The sequence below is a fragment of the Pelodiscus sinensis genome, chromosome 2 (assembly GCF_052426305.1).
Source record: "Pelodiscus sinensis isolate ZL-2025 chromosome 2, ASM5242630v1, whole genome shotgun sequence".
In the NCBI taxonomy this organism is placed as follows: domain Eukaryota; kingdom Metazoa; phylum Chordata; order Testudines; family Trionychidae; genus Pelodiscus; species Pelodiscus sinensis.
Window position 1 is genome coordinate 262,840,366 of NC_143053.1, and position 19,223 is coordinate 262,859,588.

The 19,223-nt window shown below is 52.2% G+C and overlaps 1 protein-coding gene across 2 annotated transcripts in view; it reads right to left on the reverse strand.

The window, feature by feature from the left end:
* The window catches only part of LOC112545555 (stonustoxin subunit alpha-like), a 298,534-nt gene that overhangs the window by 201,126 nt on the left and 78,185 nt on the right, over positions 1–19,223 (reverse strand). The gene's annotated exons all lie outside the window — the stretch shown is intronic.

A 19,223-nucleotide genomic window follows, 5' to 3' on the forward strand; every position in this document is an offset into this window, starting at 1 on the left:
GTTTTTTGTCCCAACACTCCTCATCGACACAGAGACACCTTCCCTGGGAGTTACGATCAACTAGATCAGCTGTGGCCAACCCGTGGCTTGCAAGCCACATGTGGCTCTTCCCCCAAAAAATGCAGCTCACAAAGCCGCTCCTGCTCCCCCCATTGGCCCCAGCTCTTCCCACCCCCAGCCCCTGGCGATTCAAAATGGCACCCAAGATGGCGGCCATCACCTGCACAGCGCTCCAAGTGGCCTTAGACATCATGGATCCTGCTGCACATAGCAGTGCCATGGCAATTGTCATGCACGGGGCCTCTTGAGCAGTTTGGAAACCTTTGCAGATTTTGCCTTTCACTATTTACTTCTTTATCTAGATCATTTATAAATAAGTTGAATAGGATTGGTCCCAGGACTGACCCTTGGGTGATCCCCTAGCTCTCCATGCTGAAAACTTACCATTTATTCCTACCCTTTGTTTCCTGTCTTTTAACCAGTTCTCAGTCCATGAAAGGACCTTCCCTCTTATCCCATTACAACACTGGGGATGTATACCCACCAAATAAATGCCAGAGGTATAACACCTACTCAAGGCCAAGGGAGTCATAGAGTCAGTCTAATAGGCACAGACAGTAAAAGCACAGACCTCATCATCAGCAACAATCTTATGTAAATCAACCGTCCATGCCAAAGCAGCAGTTTTGAAGATTTGGTTGAGGGCTCAAGCAACATCCCCACTATACCACCATCTACACCATCCAACCTTCAATTTACCCATTGGCTATGGGCCTTTTTCCAACAGTGACCTGAGATAAAATCCAACCAGTGGGTCTTAGATATCATCAGTCTGGGCTACTCCATACCTTTCACATATATTTCCCCTACCAACCTCCTTCCCTGTCCGTCTTCAGAAACCCCCTCACAAAAACCTCCTACAGTCAGAGGTTCAACATCTGCAAAAAATCAAGGCCATAGAACCAGTCCCTTTGGGCTATCAAGGAGCAGGGTTTTATTCAAAATACTTCCTCACGCAGAAGAAGACACAGGGGTGGAGACCATACTAGAGCTCAGAAAACTTAACAAGCACATAATATATTGAAGGTTCAGGATGGTCATATATTGGCATTAGACAACAGAAACTGGTTCTTAGCCCTCGACCTCCAAGATGCCTATTTTCATATAATGATCCACCCAGCACACAGATGTTTCCTACACTTTATGTTAGGAACTGACCACTAACAATATCAAGTCTTTCCATTTGGTTTATCAGCAGCACCAAAAGTCATCTAAAAAACCCTAGACATCATAGCAGCATACCTCCTAGGCGTAGGGAAGATAGTCATTCTGTATTTGGAAAATCACCTTATCAAAGGCACATCATATCAAGATACCCAGGACACGGTCAACAAGACTATCACTCTACTACTCAGCCTTAGATTCCATATCAACCATGTAAAACCACATTGTTGCCCACACAGGCTCTGAAGATTTTAGGTGCTCCATTAGACTCCATCACAACTTCTCAGCTTGTATGATGAGGTAACTGGCTCTGTGGATATGGGGAAGTCAGTGGATGTAATATACCTTAGCTCTAGCAAAACTTTTGATACCATCTCCCACAATATTCTTGCCAGCAAGTTAAGGGAGTATGGATTGGATAAATGGACTGTAAGGTGGACAGAAAACTGACTAGACTATTGGGCCCAATGAGTAGTGATCAATGGCTCGATGTCAGGTTGGTGGTCGGTTTCTAGCAGAGTGTCCCAAGAATCGGTTCTAAGGCCAGATTTGTTCAACATCTTTATTAATGACCTGGATGAGGGGATGGATTGCACCATCAGCAAGTTTGTGGATGACACTAATCTAGGAGGAGAGGTAGATACTCTCAAGGGTAGGGATAGGGTCCAGAGTGACCTAGACAAATTGGAGGATTGGGACAAAAGAAATCTGATGAGATTCAACAAGGACAAGTGTAGAGTCCTGCACTTGGGAGGGAAGAATCCCAAGCATAGTTACAGGCTAGGGAATGAATGGCTAAATAGCAGTTCTGCAGAAAAGGACCTGGGAATTACAGTGGATGAGAAGCTAGATATGAGTCAAGAGTGTGCCCTTGTAGCCAAGAAGGCTAATGGCATATTAAATTGCATTAGGAGGAGCATTGCCAGCAGATCTGGAGAAGTCATTATTTCCCTTTATTTGGCTCTGGTGAGGCACAACAGGAGTATTGTATCTAGTTCTGGGCCCTCTGCTATAGAGAGGATGTGGACACATTGGAGAGGGTCCAGCGGAGGGCAACCAAAATGATGAGAGGGCTGGAGCACTTGACCTATGAGGAGTGGCTGAGGGATTTGGGTTTGTTTAGTCTGCAGAAGAGAAGAGCGAGGGGGGATTTGAGAGCAGCCTTCAACTCCCTGGAGGGAGGTTCCAAAGAGGATGGAGAAAGGCTGTTCTCAGTAGTGACAGATGGCAGAACAAGGAGCAATGGGCTCAAGTTACAGTGGGGGAGGTCTAGGTTGACTATTAGGAAAAACTATTTCACTAGGAGGGAGGGGAAGCACTGGAATCAGGGCTGACTTATAAAATCAGAAGTAGAAAAAAGAACTTTTAGGGTCGAAGAAAATGTTTTAATTTTTTTCTCACATCAGAAATCTATTAATTTTTGCCCAAAACAGAAATAAAATAAAATGTTGAAGTATTTAAAGTTATATCAAAAATAATTTTTAATATTTTTTTTATGGAGGAAGGGGCCCACAAAGGCAAATGTGCCAAAGTGCCTAGGGCCCACGAAAGTCATAAAGCGGCCCTGACTGGGATGGGTACTCTAGGGAGGTGGTGGAATCTCCATCCCTAGAGGTTTTAAAGTCTCAGCATGACAAAGCCCTGGCTGTGTTGATTTAGATGGGATTGGTCCTGCCTAGAGCAGGGGGCTGGACTTGATGACCTCCTGAGGTCTCTTCCAGTTCTATGACTATATGACTCTATGACAAACAGAACAACACTACTCGAACACAGGTTCAAGTCACTCACTACCCTCAAGTACAGGCTTTGCTAAAGTGACACGGAGTCCTGTAGCACCTTATAGACTAACAGATGTATTGGAGCATAGACCCACTTCGCTTTTGCAGATCCAAACTAACACTGCTACCTCTCTGATACTTGAGTACAGGCTTTGTCAGTTACAACAGTATGCAGCTGTTATGAAATAGTTGGTCACATGATGGCCACAACATAGGTGGTGAGACTAGCCAGACTCCATATGAGATGCCTTCAAGCATGATTGGCCACTGTTTACATCCCTTACAAGGACTTGCTACACAAAACAGTCAATATACCACCACAAGTTCTGGTGACACTACACTGGTGGACACAGCCATACAACATGCTAGAGGGCATTCCATTTCAACAATCTTCCCCACTGATTACCATAACTACAGACATTTCCTTATGAGCTAGGGAGCACATCTGGACTCCTATACAGTGCAGGGCTAATGGTTTTATCATGAACAATAACTTCACATCAACCTCCTGGAGTTAAGAGCAGTACGCTACAACCATGCCTCTATTTTCTTCCACAACCATGCCTCTATTTTCTTCCATCAAAAGCAAGACCATCCACATCCTAACAGACAACACATCATGCATACACTACATCAATTGCCGGGGAGGAGCATGGTCCAACTCCCATTGCACTGAGGCAAGGAAACTTTGGCACTGGTGCATACAACACCACTTCACATGCATGGTGTGGCAGGGCACTGCTAGAAAATATCTCTGGTCACCAGTGCGAGGATGTACCAGCACCTAGAGTGGAACATCCATGGGGACACACATCTCAAAGAACTCCCATTACTGCACAAGGTAATGCTCTCTGCCCCATATATATCTGTAGACTGTCATCAAGTGCCCCTTTAGCCTTCTGTTATGGGGTCCACGGGCTCACACCGCCCCGAGCAGGCCCGCCGCCCTGTTCGCTGTCTCAGTCACTCCTGGTCTTCATTAAACGGTGCCCGGTCAACCCTCCCTTCGGTCGCCCAGACGATCCCTTGAGCGAGGAGGTGAGGGGAGGTCCAGGCCCTCCCTCTCTCCAGACCCCAGCCCAGGGCCCTAAGGTGGGGGAGACTAACCTCTCTCCCCCAACCTGGCTGATGGGGCAAAGAGCCTCAACACATCAGCCCGCGGGCTCCTGTATGCACCCGCCCTGGGCTGCTTCCTCACGCTCTCGCTCGTCCGCTCACCAGTCGGCTTGTCCCGTTGCTTCCTCGTGCCTCTCAGTCCCTTCATCCAAAGTCTTCCTCCTCACCTCCCCCTCCCCTCCTGACTCTGTGGGTTTTATACCTGGGGAGGGTGCCGCCTCCACCCCTCCAGAACGCCTGCACCGGTTTTCGCCCGCGGCTCCACCTTCTCCTCCCCAGCTGTCTCCACTCACCCCCGGCATCCTCCTTGCCGCCAGCATCAGTGGGGAATAAGGCTGATTGGGGACGTCTGCGGGGCCGCCCGCTCCGCGGCTGGTGGAGTGGCGTTCCTCCCCCATTGCCACCGTCTCTCCCAACGTGGGGGGCACTTCCCCTACGGTGCTCAGGGCTGCGCCGGTTAAGCCGCCTGCCAAGCGGTGCGTCCCGGCTGCCCCGCCGACTGTGTCCTCGGCGGCGGCGAGAAAAGCCGCGCCGCTTCTCCCTGCCTCACTGGGGGGGGCACCCTTAGCATGGGGTTGCCTCACCCCGTCACCCCCCACGGTGCTCGGGGCCGTGCCGGTTAAGCTGCCTGCCAAGCGGTGCGTCCCGGCTGCCCCGCGGACCGCGTCCTTGGCAATGGCGAGCAAAGCCGCGCCACTTCTCCCTGCCTCGCTGGGGGGGGGCACCCTTAGTGCGGGGTTGCCTCACCCCATCACACCTTCCCTTTGTTCACGTAAAGAGAGACTTGGCCCACTTTGTACGTGATTTGGGGAAAACATAGAACAGTGGTTGCAACAATGGGTTGTGTGATCATATTGGAATCCAACAGTGTCACCGAGTGATACCCACTACACCCATTTCTGACAACATTGTATTATGAACATGTCCACCAACTGAAGGCCCTGGGGTTGGGAGCCAAGTAGACAGAGAGTCCCTCCTGCTACACCATAGAGAGTGATGCCATTAACATTGTGATTCTGTAGATTTTTACAAATCAAATGACACCTCCCTGATTTGCCTATCACTAATATGTCCATGGAATTAGATTTTATAACATTATGCTCCCCGACTCATATCAATGACACTTGATTGAAATTGCTCTCTGTCGCTCTCAGCCTTCTTTATCCTGCTTTCAGGTTAACATAAAAACATAAGAATGGCCGTACTGGGTCAGACCAAAGGTCCATCTAGCCCAGTAGCCTGTCTGCCGACAGTGGCCAGCAGCAGGTGCCCCAGAGGGGGTGGACTGAGACAATGATCAAGTGATTTGCCTCAAGCCATCCATCTCCAGCCTCTGACAAACAGAGGCCAGGGACCCATTTCTATTCCCTGGCTAATAGCCTTATATGGACCTAACCTCCATGAAATTATCTAGCTTCTCTAAACTCTGTTAGAGTTCTAGCCTTCACAGCCTCCTCTGGCAAGAAGTTCCACAGGTTGACTACACGCTGTGTGAAGAAGAACTTTCACTTAGTAGTTTTAAACCTGCTACCCATTAATTTCATTTGGTGTCCTCTAGTTCTTCTGTTATGGGAACAAATAAATAACTTTTCTTTATTCACCTTCTCCACACCACTCATGATGTTATAGACCTCTATCATATCCCCCCTCCGTCTCTTCTTTTCTAAACTGAAAAGTCCCAGTCTCTTTAGCCTCTCTTCATATGGGACCCGTTCCAAACCTCTAATCATTTTAGTTGCCCTTTTCTGAACCCTTTCCAAGGCCAAAATATCTTTTTTGAGGTGAGGAGACCACAAGGTTAAAACCTTTCAATAACTTTTCAAAAGGCCAGCCTATAGTTCAATCAATGCCTGTGATAGTCCCTAGAATGCATTCCTCTCTGATGGAATGGTAGTGACTTGCAGAATAATGAACAGCAGTGAGATCAGCGCTCTCATGCAAAGAGAACGGGGCCGTCACGAGGGTCTGTGCTGTGAGCTGTAAATACATTGGCCTTGTGTTCTAGGTGTGGGCAAATCTCTCAGTTACAAGCCTGGCCTCGGTTGAGGAAGCAGCCATTGCGATGCCGGCACTGGGCCGTCCTTTCCAGCTGGGGATGCTGTACGACCACCGCACAGACTCCATCATCCCAGGTAACTCTATGGAACACGGATTCCAGTGATTTATTGTGGGGTGAGATGCTATGTGATTTGACTTGACAGGTACGGTGCATGCAAGGCCATATTGGGGAGATGACACCACTTTTCTTAATGGTCTTAGTCTAACCCCACTTAAAACACCCCAGGTACAGTTTTGTCCAGTCAGTGTAGACCAGACACATCACCCTGATGTCTCCATTCATTGAGCATGTGACAGTGCCACCAACAAGTGCTCCTGTTGGCCATTTGCTCCCGCCAGCCACCCTGCTGGCTGCCTGCTACTGCTCCTGCCAGCCGCCCTGCTGGCTACCTGCCCCTGCCATCTACCCCTCTGGCCGCCTGCTGCTGCTCCTGCCAGCCAACCTGCTGGATGCCTGCTGCTGCTCATGCCAGTAGCCCCACTGACCCTCTGCTGCTGCTTCTGAGATGGGTCTGGCTCTGGGCCAAACCTAGTGATTTCAGCTCTTTGTCAGTTTCTCAGTGATTTCAGCTTTCAGCCTACAACCTAGGCTGACCAAAAGATTCCAGGTTACACTATTTCAAAATAATAAAGTGATTCCTTATGGCAGTGGTCTCCAACCTTTTTACACCCAAGATCACTTTTTAAATGTCAGGGAAAGCCAAGATCTACCCCATCCCTTCCCCAAGACCCCATCCCTTCTGTGAGGCCCTGTCCTCTCCATTCCCCTCCTCTCCATCACTTGCTATCCTCAGCCCTTATACGGGCTCACTGGGTTGAAATAAGATGTGCAAGCTCTGGGGTGGGAATGAGGGATTTGGGTGTAGGAAGGGGTGAAAGGTTCAAGATCTGGGAGGGAATTTGGGTGCAGAAGGTGGAGAAGGGGCTCCAGGCTGGGGAGTGTTGGGGTCAGGTGGAGGATTGGGGTACTGAGCAAACCACAGGCTTGCAGATGTGGGGGTGCAGGAGTTTGGGTTGGCGTGTGTGAGGGGCTCAGGACAGAGAGGTTGGGAGTATGATGGGCTCAGGGCACAGGTTTGCAGTGAGTGGGTGATGCACAAGATTGGGGATGTGGGGTACAAGTGTTTGACAATGTGAGGGGCTCACGGCAGGGGGTTCAGGTGTATGATGGGATCAGGTTTGTGGCCTGGAGGCAGTGCAGGAGTGTTATGATGCTGCGGCTAGATGGGGGCTTGGCCCCAATTGGGGGCTTGTTGGCCAGGCTTCATTTTTAAATAAAATATTATGTCAAACACAAAATGTTTCAGTGTTGTATTTCTTTATGACAGGGGCAGGGTACCTGTTTTGAGTCAGGTGTCACTGACCTACAGAAGAGTCATTTGCGGACCACACAAGTGAAATGCAAAAAAAACCCCTCCAAACCCCCCAAGTCTCACTAATGTGCCCCCAACTGAGACACCTCCCTCCCCTGGCATCCAACCTGATGGGGAGGGTAAGTAGGACTGAGGTTTAGGGCTTCAGGCCAGATTAACTCTTCTGGGGTCCCAGGGTTAGTGGAATTTGTGGGCCTCTCTACATTCTGAGATGGAGCCAAAAATGAGGGATCCAGTGTGCGGGACAGGGCTTTCAGTGAGTGGAATAGGGATGGGGGTGTAGAATCTGGGTGGAAAATAGGGTACCAGAGCAAGGTGGGGGTAGGTGTCTGGCCAGGAAACAGGGGGCAGAAGCAGGGTGCCAATGGGTTTCTGGCCACGAGGCAGGAGCGGGGGTGCTAGCGGGTGTCTTGCCATGAGGTAGGTGCAGGGGTGCTGGTGGGGGCCTGGGCAGGGGGCAGGTGTCGTATGGTGTCTGGCTGGGGGAAGGGTGCTGGTGAGGGCTGGGGCAGGGTACTCGTGGGGTCTGGCTAGGGGAGAAGACAGAGACAGCTCAGCTGGTACCCAGGGATCCCGCAGCTGCATGCCAAGTCTGGGGTCTCAGGCTGCTCCTCCCGTCCCCTAAACAGCCGAAAAGCTTCATGAAAAGCTGAGTCTGTCGCACCCCCAGGGACTTTCTTTCCCCTGCCGCCTGCCTTTCTTCCTGTGTGGAGGGCAGAGAGAGGACTAGGAGTCCTGGGACTGCACTCCAGCTCCAACTTCTCAGGAAGCGCACACACCGCTCCTCCGCTCCCCAAACAGCCAAGAGGTGTCTGTCATAAAGAACATTTGAGAATACACTGGAAGACTTGAGAAGGGTGGGTTTGCGGTGGATCCCATGGTGGCCTAATGCATAAGTCTGTAAAACGTGGGATTGTGGGTTTAAATCCCACCCCAGGGACAGCTGCCTCTAGCTTTTCCCCAGTGGTAGGGAGGTGGGTTACCAGCTTTCCCCAGGGCTGGGGCTGGCAGAGATGAGCAGCTGACTGTGGGGCTCCTTGCGCTGGCTCAGCAAGCAGAGCAGTGACTGTCACGCCGACTGATCCCACTGGGACAGAGCTCCAGGGCCTATAGCAGGGGTTATTTATTTTATCAAAAGTTTCAGAGGGGGAGCCGGGTTTGTCTGTAACAGGAAACACTTAAAAAACAACAAATAGTCTGATAGCACCTTATAGACTAACAAAACATGGAGATGGGATCATGAGCTTTCATGGGCACAGTCCACTTCTTCAGATGACTGGAGTGTTAGAAGTCCAGATCCAAGAATAAAAAAGGGAAGGAGGGAGGGGGGTAGAATTGGGGGAAGGGTGTGTGTGAAAAAAGACAGTGGGTAGAACATTATCAACCAAACAAACAATGAAGGTGCCAATGGTTCTTGTCTGTGTAGAATCTGGTGTTAGTTCTCTTCCTTTCCCAGTGCAAAGTAATGGTTCTTATCAGCCTCTTTTAACTATTTAGTCCTTAAGGTGCTAATACACTGTTGGTTGTTTGTCAACTTTTTCCTTTTACAGACTGGCTTGGCTATCCCTTTGAAACATATCTACCCACTGTCTTTTTTCACACACACACCCCTCCAATTTTTTTCCCTCTTCTCTTCCCTCCCCCACCCTCACCCTCCCTTATTTATTCTTGGTTCTGGACTTCCAACACTCCTGTCATCTGAAGAAGTGGGCTAAGCCCACGAAAGCTCTTGATCCCATCTACATGTGTTGTTAGTCTCTTAGGCTATGTCTAGACTGCAGGCTTCTTTCGAAAGAGGCTCTTTCGAAAGCATCTTTCGAAAGAGCCTCTTTCGAAAGATCGCGTCTAGACTGCAGGCGGATCTTTCGAAAGAGCAATCCGCTTTTTCGAAAGAGAGCACCCAGCGAGTCTGGATGCTCTCTTTCGAGGAAGCCCTATTTACATTGAAGAATGCCTTCTTTCGAAAGAGGAACTTTCGAAAGAAGGCGTTCTTCCTCGTGAAACGAGGTTTACCGCCATCGAAAGAAAAGCCGCGTTCTTTCGAAATTATTTCGAAAGAATGCGGCTTGAGTCTGGACGCAGGGGAAGTTTTTTCGGGAAAAGGCTACTTTTCCCGAAAAAAACCCTGAGTCTGGACACAGCCTTAGGGTATGTCTACACTAGCCCCCTAGTTCGAACTAGGGTGGCTAATGTAGCCAATCAAAGTTGCAAATGAAGCTCGGGATTTAAATATCCCGGGCTTAATTTGCATCTTGCTGGGCGCCGCCATTTTAAAATCCCCCTTAGTGCGGACTCTGTGCCCGCGGCTACACAAGGCATGGAGTAGGTAGTTCAAATTAGGCTCTCCAGTTTGAACTACCGTTACTCCTCGTGCTCTGTCCTGTACCATTTCCAAATCTTATAATATTATTTCTGACTGAGTGTCACAGCCTCTACTTCAGCTACAAAAGGAATTCAGATGTTAGAAGTACAGAGAGATGGTTCTCCAAAAACAGAGACATTTTTGTCCCTTTCATGCTTACTTAGGCTATGTCTAGACTTCAGCCTAAAAACTTCTTCCAAAAAGATTGTCCACACAGCAAAAGCACATCAAAAATGTGATCTGCTTTTTCAAAAGATGGCATCCACACTGAATGAACGCTCTCTCACATGTCAGCTATGATTGCTATGGGCAGAATGGCCACGAGAGCACCTGTGCTTTTTTTTTCTTTCCTCTTCTTGCGAAAGAACTCTCTCTTCCCCGTTCACACGCGCCTTCATCTGAAAGAGATCTTTTGGAAAAAGGTTTCTTCCTCATAGAATGAGGATTATTGCTGTTGGAAAAATCCCTCTGTTCTTTTGATTTTCCTTCAGAAGAACGCTATTGCAGTGTGGACATAATTGAAATTTTTTGGAAGCTGTGTTAGTGTTTGCTTAGTGTTACTAATTGTAAGGCGCCCCACAGACGAAAAAGGGGGGGCCCCCCCTTAGCCGCTCTGTCGCCGAGCACGCCCCTCCTGTCCCCCAAAGGTCCCGCAATTCCGGCTAGTCCCGCCGGGTTACGCAAAGCACCAGCTACCCCACAGCCTTGGTAGCTGAAACACATGGGGGGGGGGAGAAAGGGGGTCCGGGCCTGCCCTCGCTCCGGACCCCGACCCAGGGCCCTGGAGTCAGGACACTGGTCCTCACTCACAACGGGGGTGGGGTGGTGTCTGCGAACCCTAAACTCCCCCACTCACGGGTTCCGCGGTCCCGCCCTGGGCCGCTTCTTTCTCCCCCGGTCACGTCGCTCTTTAGTCTCGGCCCCCTGGGTTTAGTCACACCCAGGGCCGCCAGTACCCCGTCTTTCTCGGCTCCTCCAGAGCTGCTCCTTCCCTCCGCTCGCCTCCTCCTCCTGCGGGTGCAGCGGCTATCTTTAAATCCTCCGCCCGGTGCGGGTCGATGATGCCTCGCCCCACGTCATCAACAAGCGCCCCGCCCCCGCGACACGCTGGTGACGTCACGCTCGGCGTGGGCCCACGCAGGTGCCGATCCTCCCTGGCGCCCGGACCTCCGGGTCCTAATGGCGTCCCTCCGGGTTCGGGGTGCCCCCGTGCCGCGTCTGTTTCCGGGAGTGGCGGGGTTACCCCGTCACACACCTTCCCCCTCAAGTCTGGGTCCCTCCTTACCGTCTCACCCCTCGGTGTCTCGGTTATTCATGACAGGCAGTCCGCATTTCCGTTCGCGATTCCTGCCCGGTGTGTCACCTGAAATTGATATGGTTGTATGATGGGATCAGGTTTGTGGCCTGGAGGCAGTGCAGGAGTGCCGTCTTGACGCAGGAGGAGGGGGGTGATGGGCACCCTATCTTATATCTGAGCCGCAAACTTTTTCCCCGGGAGAAGGGGTACGTGACAATAGAGAAGGAGGCCCTGGCCCTAAAATGGGCAATCGATTCATTACGATATTTTCTTTTAGGGAGGAAATTTACCGTGGTGACGGATCACGCTCCCCTCCAGTGGATGCAGAATAAGAAAGAGACAAAACCCCGAATATTGCGATAGTACCTCAGTTTAACGTCTGTCCCAGGGAAGATAATGGAGCAGGTAATTAAGGAAATCGTATGCAAACACTTGGAAAGTAATAAAGTGATAGGGAATAGCCAGCATGGGTTTGTGAAGAACAAGTCATGCCAAACTAATCTGATAGCTTTCTTTGATAAGATAACGAGCCTTGTGGATAAGGGAGAAGCGGTGGATGTCATATACCTAGACTTTAGTAAGGCATTTGATACGGTCTCGCATGATATTCTTATTGATAAACTAGGCAAATATAACTTAGATAGGGCCACGATAAGGTGAGTGCATAATTGGCTGGATAACCGTAGTCAGAGAGTTGTTGTTAATGGTTCTAAATCCTGCTGGAAAGGGATAACAAGTGGAGTTCCTCAAGGGTCTGTTTTGGGATCCGTACTATTCATCAATGATGTAGATATTGGGATAGAGAGTACTCTTATTAAGTTTGCAGATGATACCAAACTGGGTGGGGTTGCGACTTCTTTGGAGGATAGGGACATAATTCAAAATGACCTTAGCAAGTTAGAGAAATGGTCAGAGGTAAACAGGATGAGGTTTAATAAAGAGAAATGCAAAGTGCTCCACTTAGGAAGGAACAATCAGTTCCATACATACAAGATGGGAAGCGACTGTCTAGGAAGGAGCATGGCGGAAAGGGATCTAGGGGTCATAGTGGACCACAAGTTGAATATGAGTCAACAGTGTGATGCTGTTGCAAAAAAAGCAAATATGATTCTAGGTTGTATCAACAGGTGTGTTGTAAGCAAAACTCGTGAAGTCATTTGCCGCTCTACTCTGCACTAGTTAGGCCTCAGCTGGAGTACTGTGTCCAGTTCTGGGTGCCACATTTCAAGAAAGATGTGGAGAAATTGGAAAGGGTACAGAGAAGAGCGACAAGAATGATTAAAGGTCTAGAGAACATGACCTATGAAGCCAGGCTTCATGAACTGGGCTTGTTTAGTTTGGAAAAAAGAAGATTAAGGGGGGACATGATAGCGGCTTTCAAATATCTAAAAGGGTGTCACAAGGAGGAAGGAGAAAATTTGTTCCTCTTGGTTTCTGAGGACAGGACAAGGAGTAATGGGCTTAAAGTGCAGCAGGGGAGGTTTAGATTGGACATTAGGAAAAAATTCCTAACTGTCAGGGTGGTCAAATATTGGAATAAATTGCCAAGGGAGGTGGTGGAATCTCCCTCTCTGGAGATATTTAAGAACAGGTTAGATAGACATCTGTCAGGGATGGTGTAGACGGAGCTTGATCCTGCCTTGAGGGCGGGGGGCTGGACTCGATGACCTCTCGAGGTCCCTTCCAGTCCTATTATTCTATGATTCTATGATTCTATGCAGGGGCCCTGGCCTTGCAGAGGGGAGCTGGGTTTCATACACCTGGGCCCCTGGGGTAATTGACCACTGTTCTTGTTGCACCACAACCGCAGCACCTGGGACTGCAGGGCGCACCACCCCGCCTGCAGCAGCCGCCCACGCCCGGGCCAGCAGGAGAGCCAGGAACCAGGAGGACTACCAGAGGCGGCACCTCCGGTTCCTGGAGCAACAGATCCGTATCCAGGACGACTGGGTCCAGGAGGACCTGAGGCTGCGCCGGAGGAGTTTGGAGGCCCTGGAGGAGCAGGGCTGTGCCCTGCGAGGCCACCTCCAGAGCCTGCTGGACTGCTTCCCAAATCCTCCTGCTTGTGCTCCTGCTCCCACTGCTCCCACTGCTCCCCCTGCTTCCCCTCCTGCTCCTGCTTCCTCCACACCCCCCGTCCCTCCTGCCCCACCCTCCGCAACCATTCCCAACAACGCCCCTGGACCCACAGTGTTGCGAGACGGGAGAGGCAGCCGGACCCCCACCCCTGAGCTTTCCTTTCCCTTCCTCCCTTCCCTCCCCTTCCTGCTCCCTCGTCCCAGGTTTCCCCCTCCCCTCTCCCACCCTTCTTCCTCCCTCTCTCCACCCCAGTTATGTAAAATAAAAAGACGTTTTTGTTTGAAAATCAGGTGTCTTTATTTAACAGTAGGTAGGGAGGGGAAAGAGGAAGGGGGGTAGGGTGGAGGAAAGCCCCAGTGGGGCATGCAAGGAAGAGGTCAGTCCTCCTCCTCCACCAGGAAGCTCTCCCGCAGGGCTTCCCGGATCCGGACGGCCCCCCACTGGGCTTCCCGGACGGCGGCGGTGTGGGGCTCACCACAGTGTCCAGCCATGCACTCACCCTCAGCCATCCAGGCTGGCAGGAAAGCCTCCCCCTTTCTCTCACATAAATCGTGGAGCACACAACATGCTGCCACCACGGGAGGGATGTTGTGCTCGGCCAGGTCCAGGCAGGTGAGGAGGCATCGAAAGCGGGCTTTCAGTCGCCCGAAGGCCCCCTCCACCACGATGCGGGCCCTGGTCAGCCTGGCATTGAAGGCCTGGCGGGAGGGATTGAGGTGCCCTGTGTAGGGCTTCATCAGCCATGGCTGCAGTGGATAGGTGGCATCCCCCACCAGACAGACGGGCATGTCCACGTCCCCGACCCTGATGTGGCGGTCGGGGAAGAAGGTCCCGGCCTGCAGCCGCTGGCACACGGAGGAGTTGTGGAACACCCGGGCGTCGTGTGCTTTGCCGGACCAGCCCACATTAATGTCCGTGAACTGGCCCCGGTGGTCACACACGGCCTGCAGGATGACGGAGAAGTACCCCTTTCTGTTGACGTACCGGGACGCCTGGTGTTCCGGGGCACGGATGGGGATGTGCGTCCCATCGATGGCCCCCCCGCAGTTGGGGAAGCCGAGGGCGCCGAATCCCCAGATGACGGCATCTGGGTCGGCGAGGCAGACCACCCTGCAGAGCAGCACCCGGTTGATGGCCTTGACCACCTGCGGAGAGACACAGCAAAGCGCCAATCAGTGGGGCGCCCGGGTGGCTGGGAGCATTCGTGCCCTGGCAGTGCCCCGCGCCCCACTCCTGGAAGCAACCCCCCTGGCGGCGTGTAGTACGGCCGGGACAGACCGACCCCTCCGGTGCGGGGCGCTTTCGCCTCCTCCCTCCCCCCCCCCTTTTTCCCTGGGGCGGCCCAACTCCTCCTCTCACTCCGGCTCGGTGGCCGACGAGTGCCGTACCTGCATGAGCACCGCTCCGACGGTGGATCTCCCCACGCCAAACTGGTTCCCGACGGATCGGTAGCTGTCCGGTGTGGAGAGCTTCCATAGGGCGATGGCCACCCGCTTCTGGAGGGGGATGGCGGGCCTTATGCGAGTGTCCCTTCTGCGCAGGGCAGGGGCGAGCCACTCGCAGAGCTCCAGGAAGGTGTCCCTCCTCATCCTGAAGTTCTGGGTCCACTGTCGGTCTTCCCAGCGCTCCAGGATGATGCAGTCCCACCAGTCGCTGCTGGTGTCCAGACGCCAGACGCGGTGGGGCATGCCGGTGCCGGGGCGCCGCCGCGGCTCCTCCACGGCCCCCAGGGCGGCCAGGCGGAGAGGCAGGGGGCTGACGTGCACCAGGTGGTGCCAGGCAGCCTCGAGCCATTGCTGGCAGGCTTGCAGCAGCAAGTCCAGAAAGTGCACCAGAAGGTGCAGGGCGAGCTCTGGCTCCATGTTGCCACCTGCGGCGGCGGCCCCGAAGGGAAGCACCGACACAGACGGGCACAGAGACCAACGCTTTGCTGTCCCTCGGCGAGGTTGGCAAGCAAGCAGGAAAAGCTGAGAACCGGCTGTCCAGGCGGGTCCCTTTAAGCACGAGCCTCAGATAGCCTCAGACAGCAGCCACACAAAGCAACTACTGACCTGATGCCCTGCCAGAACCGGTTTCAGCTGCCCTTAAATGCCCCCCTGCGTCCAATCAGTGTGGACGCGCTGGTTCGAATTAGCAAAACGCTAATTCGAATTAGTTTTTAGTTCTAGACGCGTTAGTTCGAATTAGCTTATTTCGAATTAGTGCTGTAGTGTAGATGTACCCTGAGACAGGTTCACACTCAACATTTGTACCAGTGCAATGAAACTGGTCAATGAAAAGATTGAATTAAATTAGTGCAGCCCCTGGTGTGGGCCCAGTGACTCTTGTAGGAGAGTTGTTGGTTAGAAGCTATACCGGTAAAAACACAGTTAGGAGTGGTCCCAGCCAGTGACAGCTCCCGGGAGGGTCTGTGAGAACCACGCACTCACAGACATCTGGGCCTGCCCCCTCCCTCTGGGCATCACGGCCTGGAGCACAGGGTCACAGTGTCACTCATGTTAGGCCTGGGTACCCCTCCCTTCTGACAGAGGGACCCCAGGTGACAGAGCCATTCTTACCTGTCCCAGCCACCTCTTGCCTCCCTCTCACCCCCTCAATCATGCTGCAGGGCAGGGCAGCTGGGCCAAAAGTGACTGTCACTGCAACCCCACTCTGTGGGTCACAGCACCTGGAGCAGGAAGTGAGGCCCAGCCCCTCGGGACAGGAACCAGAGCATCTCCTGATACTCCCCCCCACCTGTCCCCTGTTACTCTTGTGCTCAGCCTCTCACCTTCTCTGGCCCCTCCCCTCACAGACCAACAAGCTTCAGTCTCAATAAGACCCCTCTTGCTTCTCTGTTGCCACCCCATTCCCTGTCGTCCCTACGCTCGCTGACGGGGATGGTTACAGTTGCTGTGCCGTTTCCCTCCTCCAGCTCCATCCCAGACTCTCTAATCCGGCTTCTGCCAGCAACACTTCACCAAAGCTGCTCTCAGCAAGGTCTGTAATGACCACTGCCTGGCCAAAGCTCAGAACCAGGACTCCAATCACCCACCCCTCAACTAGCTCCCTGCCTTCAGCACAGTCAGCTGTGCTCTTCTGGAAACCTGACTTCCCTGGCCATCTGCAATCGCTTCCTCTACTCCCACCCCCTAATCACTCTGCCAGAGTGTCTGCCAGAGGGTAAGCCTCTCTCTCCCCACCACCTCCTTTCTCTGAGGGTAGCCCAAAGCTGGGTCCTCATGCCCCTCCCCTTTTCACTCCACACTTTGTCTCTGGTCAGTCTGAACTGCAAATATGACTATACCTACCAGCCCTATGCCAGCAAACCAGAAATGGACATCTGCTCCTGACCCATTTCCTGTGGCCCAGATTAAAACCTCCTCCCAGACTCACAATACAACAACAAAGGAATGGCCACATTGGGTCAGACCAAATGTCCATCTAGACAGGAGTGGGCAATAATTTTAGATGGGGGCGAAGGGGTGATTCACAAATTTCTGAAGTGGCTACAGGCTGCCTTGGAAGGGGTGGGGCCTTGAGCAGAAGGGGTGGGGCCAGAACACTTCCATTCTCCCTTCACCCACAGACCCTGATTGGCCTTCGGGTGGGCGAGTGTGTGAAGTCTTTGCCTCCTCTCTTCCCAGAGAGAACTGCCAGCTGTTCAGAACAGCTGGAAGCTCCCTCTATGCGCCTGCGCTCCTGACGGCGAGAGGAGACTTTGCGTGCTCCTCCTGCCCACAGATCAATCAGGGCCTGAGGGCAGGGGAAGGACGCAAAATCTCTCACTTCCTGCTCCCACCCTGCAAGGGGAGCGCAGCACTTAGAATGAACTTCATATGCTTCCCCGTTCCCAGGCCTTCATTAGCCTGGGGATGGGGGAGTGGCAGGGCATCTACAGGCTGGATTAACCGCTTGGTGGACCAGATCAGGCCCGCAGAAGCTCTATTGCCCCTCTTAATCTAGACCATTATCTAGGACTGAGGACTAACCTAGTGCGAACAGACAGATGATCCTGAAGATGTGTGCCTCATGCACCTTTCCTGTCCATTCAATGCTGATGTCGGTGGAACAGCCCTTGTGATCCCTCAGTTCCTGCAGCACCATGGAGAAGTGCCCTTGCAGTGTATATACTCTGTGGCAAGGTGGTTGGGAGGCAAGATGGGGATGTGAATTCCATCCATCGCCCCACCACAGTTGGGGAACCCCATCTCAGCAAAGCCCTCCACAATGGCACCCACGTTTCCCAGAGTCACTGCCCTCCATAGCAGGAGAGTATTGATTGCCTTGTCCACTTGAATCACTACAGCCCCCACTGTAGATTTCCCCCCTCTGAATTTACTCCCAGCTGACCGGTAGCTATCTGGTGTTGCAAGCTTCCAGAGGGCAACTGCTACTCGCTTCACTGTCAGAGTGGGTCTCTGTCATGGCTCAATCCCCCAACCTGACACTCTGTGTGCAGAGATGGGTCCGCTACCTGAATAATCTCTGCAGAACCTGTCTCTGTGATTCCCAGAGACAAACTTACTCGATCTCTGATTACTGAGATCCAAAAAAGACAAGACTGGTTCCGGCTGAACCCACCCAAGTGATTCCAAGAAAATCAGGGAAGAGATCACTTGGAAATCCCCTCCCTAAGGCACAGCTCCCCTCTGGCCCAACCTCCATTTTGCTTGGCATTGGGAAAACAAACAGAAGGAATCCACAGACAGCAATGGAATCTTTCCTTGTGACTAGGCAGTGAGTCCTAAGGACACAACAATCAACCAATAGTGGTTAATTAGAAAAGAAACAATCTTTTATTATTAAAACAAAACTACTGCTGCAAGCATAGTAAATTGACTAGGTGGTAAATAGCCATGAAATGACACAGACTCAGGGAAAGTCCCTGGGCTGTAATCCTTAGTTACAAAAGACAAAAACAATCAGCCAGCTCAGACAATGATTTCCAAACAAGGAAAACGGTAAAGTGTGATGGACTATCTAAACTTTTCCCTACTTACACATTTCAAGGAGTCTGTTTTTGGAGAGAGAAGTGTCTCCCACTCCCCCAGTCTCTGAGAGAAACTGTTCTGACCTCAAACAAAGAAGAGAGAGAGAAAAAACGCCCAGTCCCAGTTTGATGTTACTACCTGCATTGTTATTGGCTAATTGCCTGAATCCATCCTAGCCAACATCTTTTCTAGGTCCTTGAGTTAGCCCCTTAGTCACTGGGTACTGGTCAGTGCTCCTAACCATGACAGTCTCATTCTGGTTTTCTTACGCTTCAGAGTAGAGCAGGGGTCGACAACCCCCAGCATGTGATCTGATTTCCAGAGGCACGTGGGGCAGAATCTCAGCCCCCTCCACCCCGCACAGTGGGGAGCCAAAGCTGTGGCTCCAGCTCAGCCATGCAGCTGCAGCTGGCGCAATAGATCTGGCTTCCTGCTGAAAGAGGGGGCAGGAGAGGCATGTGTGTCCCTGGGGCTGCCCCTGCCTGACCAGGGCATGCAGATCCCAGAACCTAAGGTGTTAACACCCCACTCCCAGCTTCAGACTTCCTGCTTCAGGAAGGAATGGGACTGGGCAGCTGGCACATGTGATGTATCGGGGCCTGTGCTGCTCTCCATGGGCTCTTTGCAGAGTTAGGGAGTCCCTCCCTCAGTGTCCCTCTGCGCCCAGCAAGGTTAGAGCCAGCCCTGGGAAGCCCGGGCTCTGCCTCTCCCATCCTTGGAGCTGCAGGCAAAGAGCTGGTTTGGGGAGAAAAGAGACTCTGGCCCCCTTCTCCACCATCTCTCCTTGCTCTAGCACTGATGTCCTGTGGGTGAGTGTGTTGCGGGCACAGGGATCTAGGGGTAGGAGCGGGGGATGAAGGAGGATGCAGAGGCAGGATGCGAGGGGGCAGGGCTTGCATTGGGGGGCATAGGTGATGCAGAAGATCGAGGGAAATCATGGGGCTCATTCACTGGCAGTTCTGT